Source organism: Octodon degus, unplaced genomic scaffold (assembly GCF_000260255.1).
Source record: "Octodon degus isolate 3935 unplaced genomic scaffold, OctDeg1.0 scaffold00036, whole genome shotgun sequence".
Taxonomy (NCBI): domain Eukaryota; kingdom Metazoa; phylum Chordata; class Mammalia; order Rodentia; family Octodontidae; genus Octodon; species Octodon degus.
Window position 1 is genome coordinate 315,191 of NW_004524612.1, and position 12,841 is coordinate 328,031.

The 12,841-nt window shown below is 35.4% G+C and overlaps 1 protein-coding gene across 1 annotated transcript in view; it reads left to right on the forward strand.

Moving 5' to 3' along the window:
• The window catches only part of Spock3 (SPARC/osteonectin, cwcv and kazal like domains proteoglycan 3), a 64,142-nt gene that overhangs the window by 20,607 nt on the left and 30,694 nt on the right, over positions 1-12,841 (forward strand). The window lies entirely within an intron of this gene.

The window sequence follows — 12,841 nt, forward strand, 5'->3', positions numbered from 1 at the left end:
GTACTCACACCTATGGGTACTTCCCAGTACTCACCCACCTATGGATAATCCCAGAAGTATTAAGACCCATAATCCCAGCCTTGGATCACACATAATCCCAGGGGATCATGAGTCAACACAAATTCTAGAAGTCCTCACCCCATGACTGCATGAGGCTTTGGGGGGACAACTAGACACAAACCATAACAGGGACCTAGGGTGGGACTGAAGGTAGTTTTATTAAAATCAATAAATCTAACAAAGAAAGACAAATACTTCATTTTTTATGAATACATGAAAACCAAAGAAGTTATCTTCAAGAAGAGGGGCAGAGCAGCCACCACAAGATCCTACAAAGTGTTGAGAGGGGCAACTGCAGGGTAGGTGGAGGACGTCTGATGCCATAGGATGTTCACGACAGTTTATTAGGTATTTTATAAAGAACTAGAGAGGGGATATTGAGGCTTCCCAATACAAATATATGATAAACATTTAAGAAGAAAAAATGCTAATCCCTCCAACTTGATCATTACATATTGTACATGAGAATCAAATTATCACACTGAAATGCATAAATATGCAAAATTATGCATTAATTTAAAAATATAAAGTAGAAAACCCCATAAATGGTAAAAACCCCTACTTTAATTTTTTAAAGAGTATAAAATAGTATTAAAACAAAAATTACAAGTGATACAGAATTTTACTTAACAAAATAATATGAATTTCACAATATTTGTTGTAATGCCTAGTGCTGTCTTCTAACCATTTGTTCATATCACCAGATATATGTGTGCAAAATTGGAAGAAGAAAGAAAACAGGAAATATATAAAATATTAAGAAGAGAAAAAGGACAATTGTAAAAAGGAGACAAAACAAATTAAAGCAGTAGCTACTTCTCTCCACATACCAGCAGAAATGCCCAGTACAGTTGTCCAACCATCCTGCTTACTTGCATACATGTATCTGCTTCTCCCACTCCCTCTCCTGTTCTCCTCAACTCAGTAATTCCTTCCTTTTGAACAAAAACTCATACTTTTGAAATAAGCTAGAAGCTAAAATCAATTTATAGATTCTTAACATATAATATTTATTATACAGATTTTCATCAAGTTAGAAATGTATAAGGCTGGCCTGATAGCTCAAGGTCCTGCCCAATAACTCAGCAGACTAAAGCACCTGCTTAGCAGAGCACAGGGCCAGAGTTCGATCTCTGGCACGCCATGCTGGACCCACCCCCGCGGCACACTGAGACTGCTACTGAGACTGGGCATGATGGTGGGAGCCTGTATTCCCAGCGCTTGGGAGGCTGAAAACAGGAGAACCACTATTAGTCCGATTTATGTGGTGAGACCCTGTAGACCCTGTAGACTTTGTCCTAAATACAGAAGAGAAGAACTTTATATGATAATATCCATTCTGTTGATTCATAATATTGTTAATATAGTACATTCACAATATTATTGATATAAAAAATTCATTCACGAGGTATTTTGGAAATCTGAAAAATTGTAAGTATGATATATTATAAAGTAAAAAAGAAAATATTATCTGACATAATCCAAATTACACAAAATATGCATTATTGATACAAATGATGAATACTGTAATACACTGCCTATTCACAACAATGTTAAATGCATTGTTTTATATTCTTATTTATATACATTTTTAAATATGTACTTGCAAAATTGGCATATTTTGCTCTGTTAATCAGAAAAAAATAGATTTGTATTACTATCATAAAAATAACATTAAAGTTCTCATCATTCATATAATGGAAAATAAAAATTAAATTGACTTTTTAAATTGTGGAATTAAACTATCTTTATGGAAGGCTGGAGTCTATAAAAAGGAGATACTCATTGAAAAATACTTCAAGTCATCAAAAAAAAGTCAGAAAGTTCTTCAAGATAATGTAACTCCTTGTGTACTTAAAAATCATTTATTTCTGAACACAGATTAAATAAGAAAATATAGACAAAGTGAAAACTCAAAGTTATGTGATAAAACAACTCAGAATGTGAAAAACTATTCCATTTTCATGCATATTCATTAATTGCTTTCTCTGTGCCTTGCAAAACTAGAATGAAAAGGGATAATTCAAGAACTCACCGGGCTGGGGAGATGGCTCAGTGGTCTACAGTGCCTGCTTAGGCAAGGTAGGCAAGCACAGGGCCTGCAGTTCGATCCTCCGGATCACGTGCTGTGCCAACCCCTCCCCCAGGGTGGGTTTAGTTGGTCACACACAAAAAAAAGAATTTATGGCTATGAACAAATGATAAAGAATTCAACAAGCAGTACACTCTCCTTCCTCCTATTCAATTTAAAATAAGCATTTTGTTCTGGAGTGTCTAAGCATCTGCCTGGCAAATACAAGGATTTAAATTCGATTTTGAGTACTACCCATCAATAATCCCAGAGCAAGGACGGCTGAAAAACAGGAGGTTCACTATGAATCAAGGGCTGGCCAAATAGCTCAGCGGATTAAAGCACCAGCTTAGGCAGATGTAGTGGCCAGGGTCCATCCCAGCGTGCTAAGCCGTCCCTGTCCCCTGGGTGAGCTGAGTTGGTGATTGAGAATGGGCATGGTGGTGTACACCAGTAATCCCAGCTCTTTGGGTGGCTGAAAACAGGCAGATGACTACGAGTTTGATCTATGTAGTGAAATCCTGTACACCCTGTATACCTTATAGACACAGCTAAAATTGCAAAAAAGAAAAATATGAATCAAACTGTGTAGTGAGACTCTGTACCAAAAACTAAAATGAAATAAATTAAAATACAATAAAATAAGGGTCCAGGGAGATAGCGTGGCCCCAGGTTTGATCTCCTGTAACACATGCAGTGCCAGCCCTGTACCAAGCCAGCCACCAATACCAGTGTGGTGGTGCATGCATGTAATCCCAGAACTGGGGAGGCTGAGACAGAAGGATCACTACGAGTCCAAGCTGCATAGTCAGACCCTGTACCAAATAAATAAAATATTAAAAAATAAAAAAAGCATTGTACTGTTCAGGGCATGTTTTCTTGCCCTCTTTTTCAGTTCTCTGGAACAATACAGCCTTATGAATGGGAATAAGAGTTGATATTGACAGACAAGATTCTTGTACTTTTTATGTGAAGCAGGCCTGATCGTGTGAGGAAATATTCACTTCATGGCAGCCTTCAGCCCTTTGGCTTGCAAGTAATCATGTTCTTCCAGATATTCATAACATACCCAGTAACATACCAACCTGGTCCAATCAGGAGATGATCAGAATCCATACATTACAATCTTAGAAAATGGATGACAGGAAGTATTTTTATTAACAGTGATAAAGAGTGATAATTTTATTTTTTAAAACCTAATAGAAAATCAGAGACTCAGGAAAATATGCCTACAAACGTTAATGTGAGGTAAACTACCAAATCACTTGTGATAATTTCTGAACTAACTTTCATTGTGTTCATTTAAGTTAGCTCCACTACTTTATACATCACTTATTACATAAGGAACAATATTCTAATAGCAAGAATGAATGACGTGAAAAAATGTTGCAACTTTAAGTTGAAGTAAAATAGAGATGAGTCAGTTGGAGGCAAACCTGTAAATGTCTCTCAAGACACATGCAAGTGCAGTGTGATCTCTGTCGCTGGGACGAACATTCTCAGAGGATCCACTCTGCCTGGAACTTTATCTTTATATCCAATTTTCTTAATTATATGATACAGTCTCAAAAAATACAGTCTCAACTCATTTTGCCAGGCATCAATGTTCATTATTTAATAAATGTTCTCAATACTTGCACTTAAGAATGTTATAATGCATTTTAATCCAGTTGAATTTTTAAAACCTAATACCACAGACTGAGTGGTTTTTCGCCAACAGAAATCATAGATTTAACCATTGGTGAAGTCCTATCATCTTGCTTCGTGAAATTTTGTATCACATTTAATACTTTTTAAAAAAATATTTTTAGGGCCAGGGAGATAGCTCAGTAGAATAAGCACTTGCCTGGCAAGTGAAAGGACCTGAGTTCAATCTCTGGTTCTTCTACAAAAATAAAAAAATAAAATTTTTTTTTATTCCTTAAAAAAAAGAAATGAGATTTACACACACACACACACACACACACACACACACACACACACAAGTCAATAAATCACAAGCTTATTTCTCATGGCTCTGAGCAATAAGAACTGCAAGATTGAGGGAGACACAAGCAGACAGTGTCTGTGAAAGTACTGCTTCCAGATTTGGAAGTGATCATTTTATGCTGTGTTCTGTTATATTGGAGGGTGTGGGGTGTTTGTGGGTGTTCCTGGTGTCTCCCAAAATGTCTCCATTCTCATTCTGTTTGATTCTTTCTACACAATGAATGTTGAAAGTCTTAGATGAAAATAGAAAACGTGCTTCTGCATCTTTATTACTCATATATTACACTGCTTTATTGGTAAGGAAAAGATTCTTCTCTGTCAAACAAGAAATTATTTTAATTAAGAGCATCAGATTTGCGAAGAAATCATTTTAATTAAAGAGCATCAGATTTGTGATTAAATACTCAAGATTTGGCCAAGGAACATAAATTCTGTAAGTCAAAAGGTGGCATAATAGAAGTTAATATTCTGATATTGGATTGTAAAATATGATCTGTAATGGTTATATTCAACAATATGACCTTTATTTATTTATTTAAATTGTATTTAGTAGAGGGTCTACAGGGTTTCACTACATAGATCAGATTCATAATGATTCTCCTGTTATCAGCCTCCCAAGCACTGGAATTATAGGCCTGCACCACCACATCCAGTCTCAAATGCCATCTCAGCGTGCCCTGGGGGTGGTGTTGGCACGGCATGCCGGGGATCGAACCCAGGCCGCTGTGATCAACAATATTCAACATATTCATATTTAATGTAACATTGTAACTCATTTATTAGATTTCAATGATTTCCATCCTTGTCGCAAAATATCCGATATGCACAATTTAAAGGAGTAAGGATTTATTTTGTTTCATAGTTTCAGAGGTTCTGGTCTGTGGTCCACTGGTTCCAAGATACAGATAGTCTGGGTCACATGAGTGAATCACTCCACCTCCTGCTCCACCTCTCCTCATTTCTCTTCCTTGGCCCCTAGTCAAAGAAGTGATCATTTTCAAGTATTGGAGGTTTCTGCCACCTGGTGATTAGCCCATTCACAAGGGAATTGCCATGTTCAAGTACTGCCTTAAGGATTTTTTTCTTTAGTAAGTGGCAATATATGTTAATTCTCTCTCATTTTCCAACATTTGCATAAGGCCTTGCTTAATTTCTCCTGATTATTTGTTATTTACAAAGCAAAACTTTATTAGTAAAGCAAATATGAAATGCCTTTGTAGTTTCAAATTCCTTAGCATATCGCCTCATCTTTGTAAAATGAAATAATTCACATTGCCTCTTTTCCTGGCTTCACTTTCATTTCTTGTTCTTACTGTTGGAGATCGGCCACTTACTGCTAAAATTGATAGCATTTACATTCTATTCTCTAACGACTAAGATTTTAAAATTTCTTTTTAAGATGGATCACATTGCATATCAAGACATTTACAATTTTGATGATGGAAATATTGTTAATGGAAAAGTAAAAATTTATGCTAAAATTATTTCATTGCATTTTTCCTGTCTCGATAGATGGAGTGATACCCCCTTCAATTTTAAATGAATTCTACCATTTCATCCATGCTGTTATTATGAGTACAAGTTTTTAAGCTGTCAATAAGACATTATTTGCTAGTCATCCCCTCAACTTTTATAGATACCACTTTACTTGGTCTTTCTGACCTACACTTCTAGTATGAGTTCTCTATGTAGATTTTGTTTACTGAATCCCCCTTTTGTGAGTTTCCTATCTTTGTTTGCCTTAATCATGTAAACAATTTTCCTGCGGCTGGATTTCATATGATTAAATGCAACATATGTAATTTCTTCAACAAATAAAAATGCCTTTATTTTGGTACTTGAATAGATGTGGAAAGCTAGAAGGAAATATATTTTCCTTAGCACATTCAACGTTCACTTTGTTGCCTCCTTTAAACCTTTCTGCTACAGATTCTTGAGCAACCAGGCTGATTGAGTGCCTACTGTAGACACTCTTTAATTTTTAATTTGTTCCCATATTTTTTTCTTTTTAAAACACTGAACTATCTCTTAATTTTTATAATAGAAATTTATTTTTAAATGTATTAGTATGGGATCTACAGGGTTACAGGGTCTCATTACGCAGATCGGACTCATAGTGATTCTCCTGTTTTCAGCCTCCTAAACGCTGCGATTGCAGGCCACCACACCCAGTCTTAAGTACCATCTCAGTGTGTCCCACAGGCGGGGCAGGCACAGCGTGGTTAGCAATCGAACCCTGGCTGCTGCACTCTGCCTGAGCACATGCTTTAATCCGCTGAGCTATTGCACCAAACCTATAATAGAAATTTTGAAAAATGTTATGTGTGTATATGTGTCTTAAAACTTCTACACCAGATATTAGACTTTAGGTGATCTTTCATGAACTTTCTCTTATCTCCCATCTTTTGTCTTTATTCTGTATCATAGAACTTTTTTGTCTTTGTCAATGCTTGTGGTATGTATATATGCACACACATATGTAATTCTTAATCTACAGGAGCTATTCCTTTGCATTCATCATTTGATTTATGTAATATCATGTTCTACTTAGTACTTTAGCATAATCGAAAAATTTTAATGTGAAACTCAAATTTTCATTTATTCAGTTTTAATGTAGATCATTTTATTATGATAGCAAAATACATTACCTTATTGTTTATTACTAACTACAAACAAGATTCGATTAATGAGTAACAGGCATTGATTTACTTTTCTTGCAGTTCTAAAATTAAGGCATCTCAACTTGTATAGTTACAAAGATAAAACTCCTTCAGCCTAATGTTTCCAGTTTAATACAAAAATTAAATGTAAAACCTCACAAAGTTTATTTCTTGCAATGTGACTATAAAATATTATTTCTAGAAAACAAACCAAGTAGTATAACTGTTAGAGAATGAGAGGACCATGTATTAACTGACTTCTGCAAAGGAGCAGTCCCAGATCACTGGAGACCATCAAGCAATTGTCCTAGATATGGGCTGATGGGCATAAATAAGACTTTGCTACTCTGTGAATAGTAATTCCATCCTACCAACAATATACTTCTGTATTTCAGGAGGTAGATATTTTCTCTTGATAAAGACAGATTGAATTACAAGTTCCAAAAATGATAACATTATTATGGTTTCTGTAAAAGAAAACAAGAATGTGAAAGGTATCGTACTGAGAAATTCCTATCATGGTTCTTGTCAGCTGGTGTGAAATCAATGACAGCATCCAGGACAGCTTGTTGCTCAATAAGATCCCCATGATCGGTTTTTAACTGTTTTCAGATACAGACCTGAAAATGTGATTCCTTTAAAGTGAGGAAAATATAATTACACTTCATGGGTTTTTTGTGTTTTCTTTTAAAAACTTGTACTGTTTACATCAAATATCTCTGAGACTGAGAAGCAACTCACTATTTCTATCATCACTTAATGAAATGGAAGATTTGCAAGCTTGGATTGAAACAGTGCTTGTATCTTTGTTCTGGATCAGCATTCACTACACAATTAATGTTTGTTGAGGTTTCTAAGGTGACTTGCTGTACTGAGAAAGCCCTTGGATTCTGAAACCTTTACTTCTGGATTTAATTTAGCTTATCTACTTGTGAATTCAGAAGAGTCCTTCAATACTCTGTTACTCAATTTCTCAGTTTTTAAAGAATACTTCATAGAGTTGTCAACAAGATTACTTGTGTTAATATAAGTAAGTACAAATGTGCACTGTAACTTGTATTAATTTTTATTTTATTTTTTAATAATTTTATTGGCAAACAAATAGCAATGAGACAGTTTCCAAACTGATTAGTAGGACAGTTTCAATAATTAATATATTGCATATTGTTGTCTTAGAGGTTATTCATTGTACAAGATGCAGACATGATATCCTGTCCACAAACACTAATAGAACAAATCTTTCCATTCATTGAATTAAGAGAAAGTAGCTTTATATGTATCCTATTTTTGAATATACAGATACAAAATGGTCATTCATTTGTATCCCCTTTTTTTGTTTAGTTGTGTCAGAGAAGGATATTCCATTGTCATTTAAGTATTGTAGGTGTGTGAATTGAGCAAAATATTCCAATATAGTCCAGTAGTCCATAATAGTAGTGGGTTTTCCATAGGACTGTCAATGTCAGAAGTTGTTGACTTGAGCCTTTTATAGCTCAGCATATTAATATGGCTTTACTTTTTCTACCTCATTTTTTTACTTTTCTGCTGTATGGTTAAGAACAAGATAAAGCAAGACCTATATAACAAAAAATGTAACTTTTGTATCTGATAAGGTCAGTCAAATCCCTTCAGGATTTATCCTGAAACCCTGTACCACAGTTTGTAGATCTTTTGTCAGTGTCAGCCATGTGTATGAGTCACAGCCATTGCTTGACCAATTTGCTCTCTGTGAAAGCCTGAGAAAATGTTTTCTCTCCATGTGACTCTTCTTAGGCACACTCTACATCATTGATCACTTTCCTCTTTGGCCCCATAATCTCCTTGATCAGAAAATTTGGGACACAACTGAGTTACATACTATTACAGTACAGGTTCTCCTATGTCCTGAGTCTTCACTGACCTTGAAAGGGTAGGGTCAAAATGTTGGCTGTACTTGTATTACTAATAGTGTTATTACCACAGGCCTCTTGCTGTCTATAGAATCTCACATATCCAACCTGGTGTAGAGTTTTAGCCATGGTGATATGTGTTATAAGGGTATATAAAGCCTCACGTCTTTGTTCTTTTTTTATTCTCTTCCCTTTCCCTCCCGTCAGCCCTTCTTTCACAACATATCAATAAAATCTCCATTTTTATTTTTTTCGTTAACTTTTTTGTCATTAAATTCCTTTATATAGCTCAATTTTGTAATTAGAGAAACTACTTTGACAATAACTATGCAGTATAATAACCATTGTTAATCGCCTATTATCTTGTTTTGAAATGCTGAAGTGAAGTTTCCATTATCATGTCACATGCTGATCCTGGTACACTTTGGATCAGAACTAATTCGTGCTGAGGACTTGTCCCTCAAGTGGCAGTCTTCTGGGCTGTGGCCTCTGCAGCAAGGCTGGATCACGTGGGCCCTAAGTTCAAAAGTAACACACTGATGTGTTCGTAAGTTGACGCTGCTCTGGAGAGGTGATGACAACTTAGAGTGGGGCCTAGTTAGGTGTGTGTGTGTTGCTGGTGGCCCCTGAATACTGTATTTTATCCTTCTTTCAGGATCTAGTTCTCTCTCTGGTTCACTTCAGATGAACTTCTTTTTTTTTTTTTTTTTTTTGTACTTTTTCATATTTTATTCTTTTTGTTATTTTTGTTTTGTTTCTTTGCTTGATTTTGAATTTGGAAATTGAACTGAGGATCTAATGCTTGCCAGGCAGGAACAGGGCTGCTGAGCTTTTAGTTCATAGTTTCAGTATATGGTTACTTCGTCATGGGAGATGTGTCCCTATGAGTAAGCATTCTTCATTCATTTTTTTATTCTCTTCCCTTCCCCTCCTGTCAACCTCCAGGACACTTCAATAATGGCTCCATTTCTATTTTTTCATTAATTTTTTGTCATTAAATCCCTTTTATATACCTAAATTTTGTAGTTGGAGAAAGTACTTTGAAGATAACATTATGCAATATATTAACCACTGTTAATCTCCTATTATCTTGGTTTGAAATTCTATATTACTTCTTCCTCATAAAAATATCTTTGATGGGCCTGGGAGATGGCCCAGGAATAAATGTTTCCCTGGTAAGCACAAGAGCCTGAGTTCAAGCCCAGGTTCCACAAAAAAAGAAAGAAAAAGAAAAAGGAAATCTTTGAAGTATTTCCCATGTAGTTTATTTTTTTGTTCCTGAACTCTCTACGTATCCCTATGATGAAAAAATATAAATGGAAAATAAACATATGAAAATATTCAAAATCATTGATCATTCAAGAAATGCAAATTAAAACACCACTGAGATCTCACTCCGGAAAGAGAGGCTATCGTCAAGAATTCAACCAGGCTGTCAGATAGCTCAGCAGATTAAAGTACCCGTTTAGGCAGGTGTGGGGATGGGGGTCAATTCCCCCAGCATGCATGCTGGCCATGCCCCCAGGGTGCCCTGAGAAGGTGACTGAGACTGGGTTGGTAGCACATGCCTGTAATCTCAGCACTTGGGAGGCTGAAAATAGGAGGATCACTTTGAGTCTGATCTGTGTAGACCTTGTACTAAATACATCAAAAAAAAAAAAAAAAAAGAGAGAAAAGAAAAGAGTTCAGCCAATAACAAATGATGAAGGGATGTTGCAGAAAAAGGAACCTTTCTCCACTGTTGGTGGGAGTGCAGACTGATATAACCAGTATGGCAAATCAGTGTGGAGATTCTTCAAAAAGCTAAGATTGGAAGTCCCATGTTTTTCTAGAAGAACTAAAACTATGATATCACAGTGGTAGATAGATGTGTATCCATATTTATAGCTACATAATTTGTCTTAGCTTTTACCTGGAAAGAACCCAAATGCCCATAAACTGAAGAATGGATAAAAAAGTTGTGATTTTTTTACACAATGGAATATTACTCAGCTATGAAAGGGATAAAATCAAGACTTTTGTTAGTAAATGAATGCAACTAGAGATCACAGTCATAAGTGAAATAAATCAGACCCACATATGTAAACCTAGTATTATCTCACTAGTGTAAGAACCTGACAGTAAATAAAATCTGAAAGATGCAGTTGATACTGTAAAGGGCAAGAATCTGTTCAAAGGTAAGAACAACTGGGATGAGGAAAAGAGGAAAATAGAGAAAGAAGTAAAGGAAAAGACATTTATGTATATATGTGGGATAACTTGGATAGTTATACTGCTGATTTGCCAGTTTATTGAAAGGAGCGCCTTACTCCTTTCTTACTGTTTTTGTTTTCAATTTCTTGCAACTTTTTTCTTATTGATTTTACATGCTTATATTTGGAAATCTAAACAGCTAATTTGAAAACAATGTTATGCAACATAATAACCATTGTTCATTTCCTGTTATTTTGTTTAGTGAAATTCTGTATCATTTCTAATTTTTATTGCAAATTTTTAAATTCTCTTTAAAACATTTTTTAAAGATAAAAATTTTAAAAAATTACTTTTCCTTCCTTGTTCGCTCACCACCAACTCTTATTCCCCTCTAATTTGAATACATTCTTCCCACATCTCAAACTCTGTCTGTCTGTCTGTCTGTCTGTCTGTCTCTCTCTCTCTCTCTCTCTCTGTCTCTCTCTCTTTTTCTCTCTCTTTGTCAATCTGCTCCCTATTTATACTTTGAACTTCTTACATAATTGAAATGATATTTATTTATTTATTAATGTATTTGGTACAAGTTCTCGCTATGCAGCTCGGACTTGTAGTGCCTCCTATTTTCAGCCCCACCGCCCCCAGTGCTGGGATTACAGGCGTGCACCACCACGTATGAACTTGGTCACTGGCTCAGTGCACCCACAGGCAGAGCTGGGATGGGGTGGAGGACCTGTCCCACGGCTCACCTACACAGCTCTTAGTCCACTGAGCTATCTTGCTTTCCTGTACAGTGATATTTAAACTGTTTCTGATTTGCTTCACTTAAAATTATGGTCTCGATATGTAGTCACGGACCTAAAAAATGCCTAAAGCTTGTCTTTCTCTCTAGCAGAGTAGTACTCCATAGTATATAAATAACATATTTGCTTTACCTATTTATCTGTTGCTGGACAGATAGGCTGATTCCAAAATTCAGTTACTATGAGCTATGCTGCTATGAGCATATGCATGTATTGCCGCACGGTGCATGTATCTTTACCTCTTTAGGGAAGATACCTAGAAGGGGAATAGCTGGGTCACATGGAATTTCTGGGTTTTGATTTTAAGCAACATTCTTATTTTCCTGTACCACGTGCTTCTCCCCATCTGTTCAGCCACATGACAATCTCAGAAGCGACGAAGCCAATTTACCAAGTCATAAAACTTTCTTCTTTTAAGTTGGCTGTCTCGGGTATTTTGTAGCAGCAACACAAAGCCTACTAAAACAGTTGCCGTTGAAAAATGGGAAAGCAATCTAATTTCTGTGTTCATGTTATAAATATTATTATTGTTATTTATTATTATTATTATTATTATTATTATTATTATTATTACTATTGTTGCCTGGAATTGAAACTTCACACTTGTCAGGCATTGAACTATATATTCCTGGACTAGAATTATTTTTAACAAAATAATCAACGTAAGTTTTAATATGCGATGCTTGATGGTTGAGAAATCTGTATCTCGGCAACACACAGAAGAGATGGATCTACGAGAGCAGATCACAGTAATTGTTTCCTTTATATTTTCAAAGTAGTCGAAAGGTGGTCTTGGATTTGAGTGCTACATTAGTGAGGAAGACTAAGTCATGTGTATTTAATAGGTAAATATTTAGCTAATAATGAATGGATAGTATTCATTTTGGATTTTCTAGCTTTGAGTTTTTCAGCTGCCCCCCCCATCCGATATTAATAACCTAAATATCAGGCTTTGTGTGATGGTAACAATAAGAATCTTCAGTTAAAATTCTATTTCTTCAAGGAGTGTAAGGTAAATTCTACTAAAAATATTTTGTACTACATAAAATGTGATTTTATATCAAATCTTATTAAGTTTGAAGTACAAATTCAATGTTTGATTTAAGAAAAGGATTAGTTTGTTTTTTCTTTATTCTAGCCACTATTATAATTCAAATTCATGGAACAATGTGAAATAGT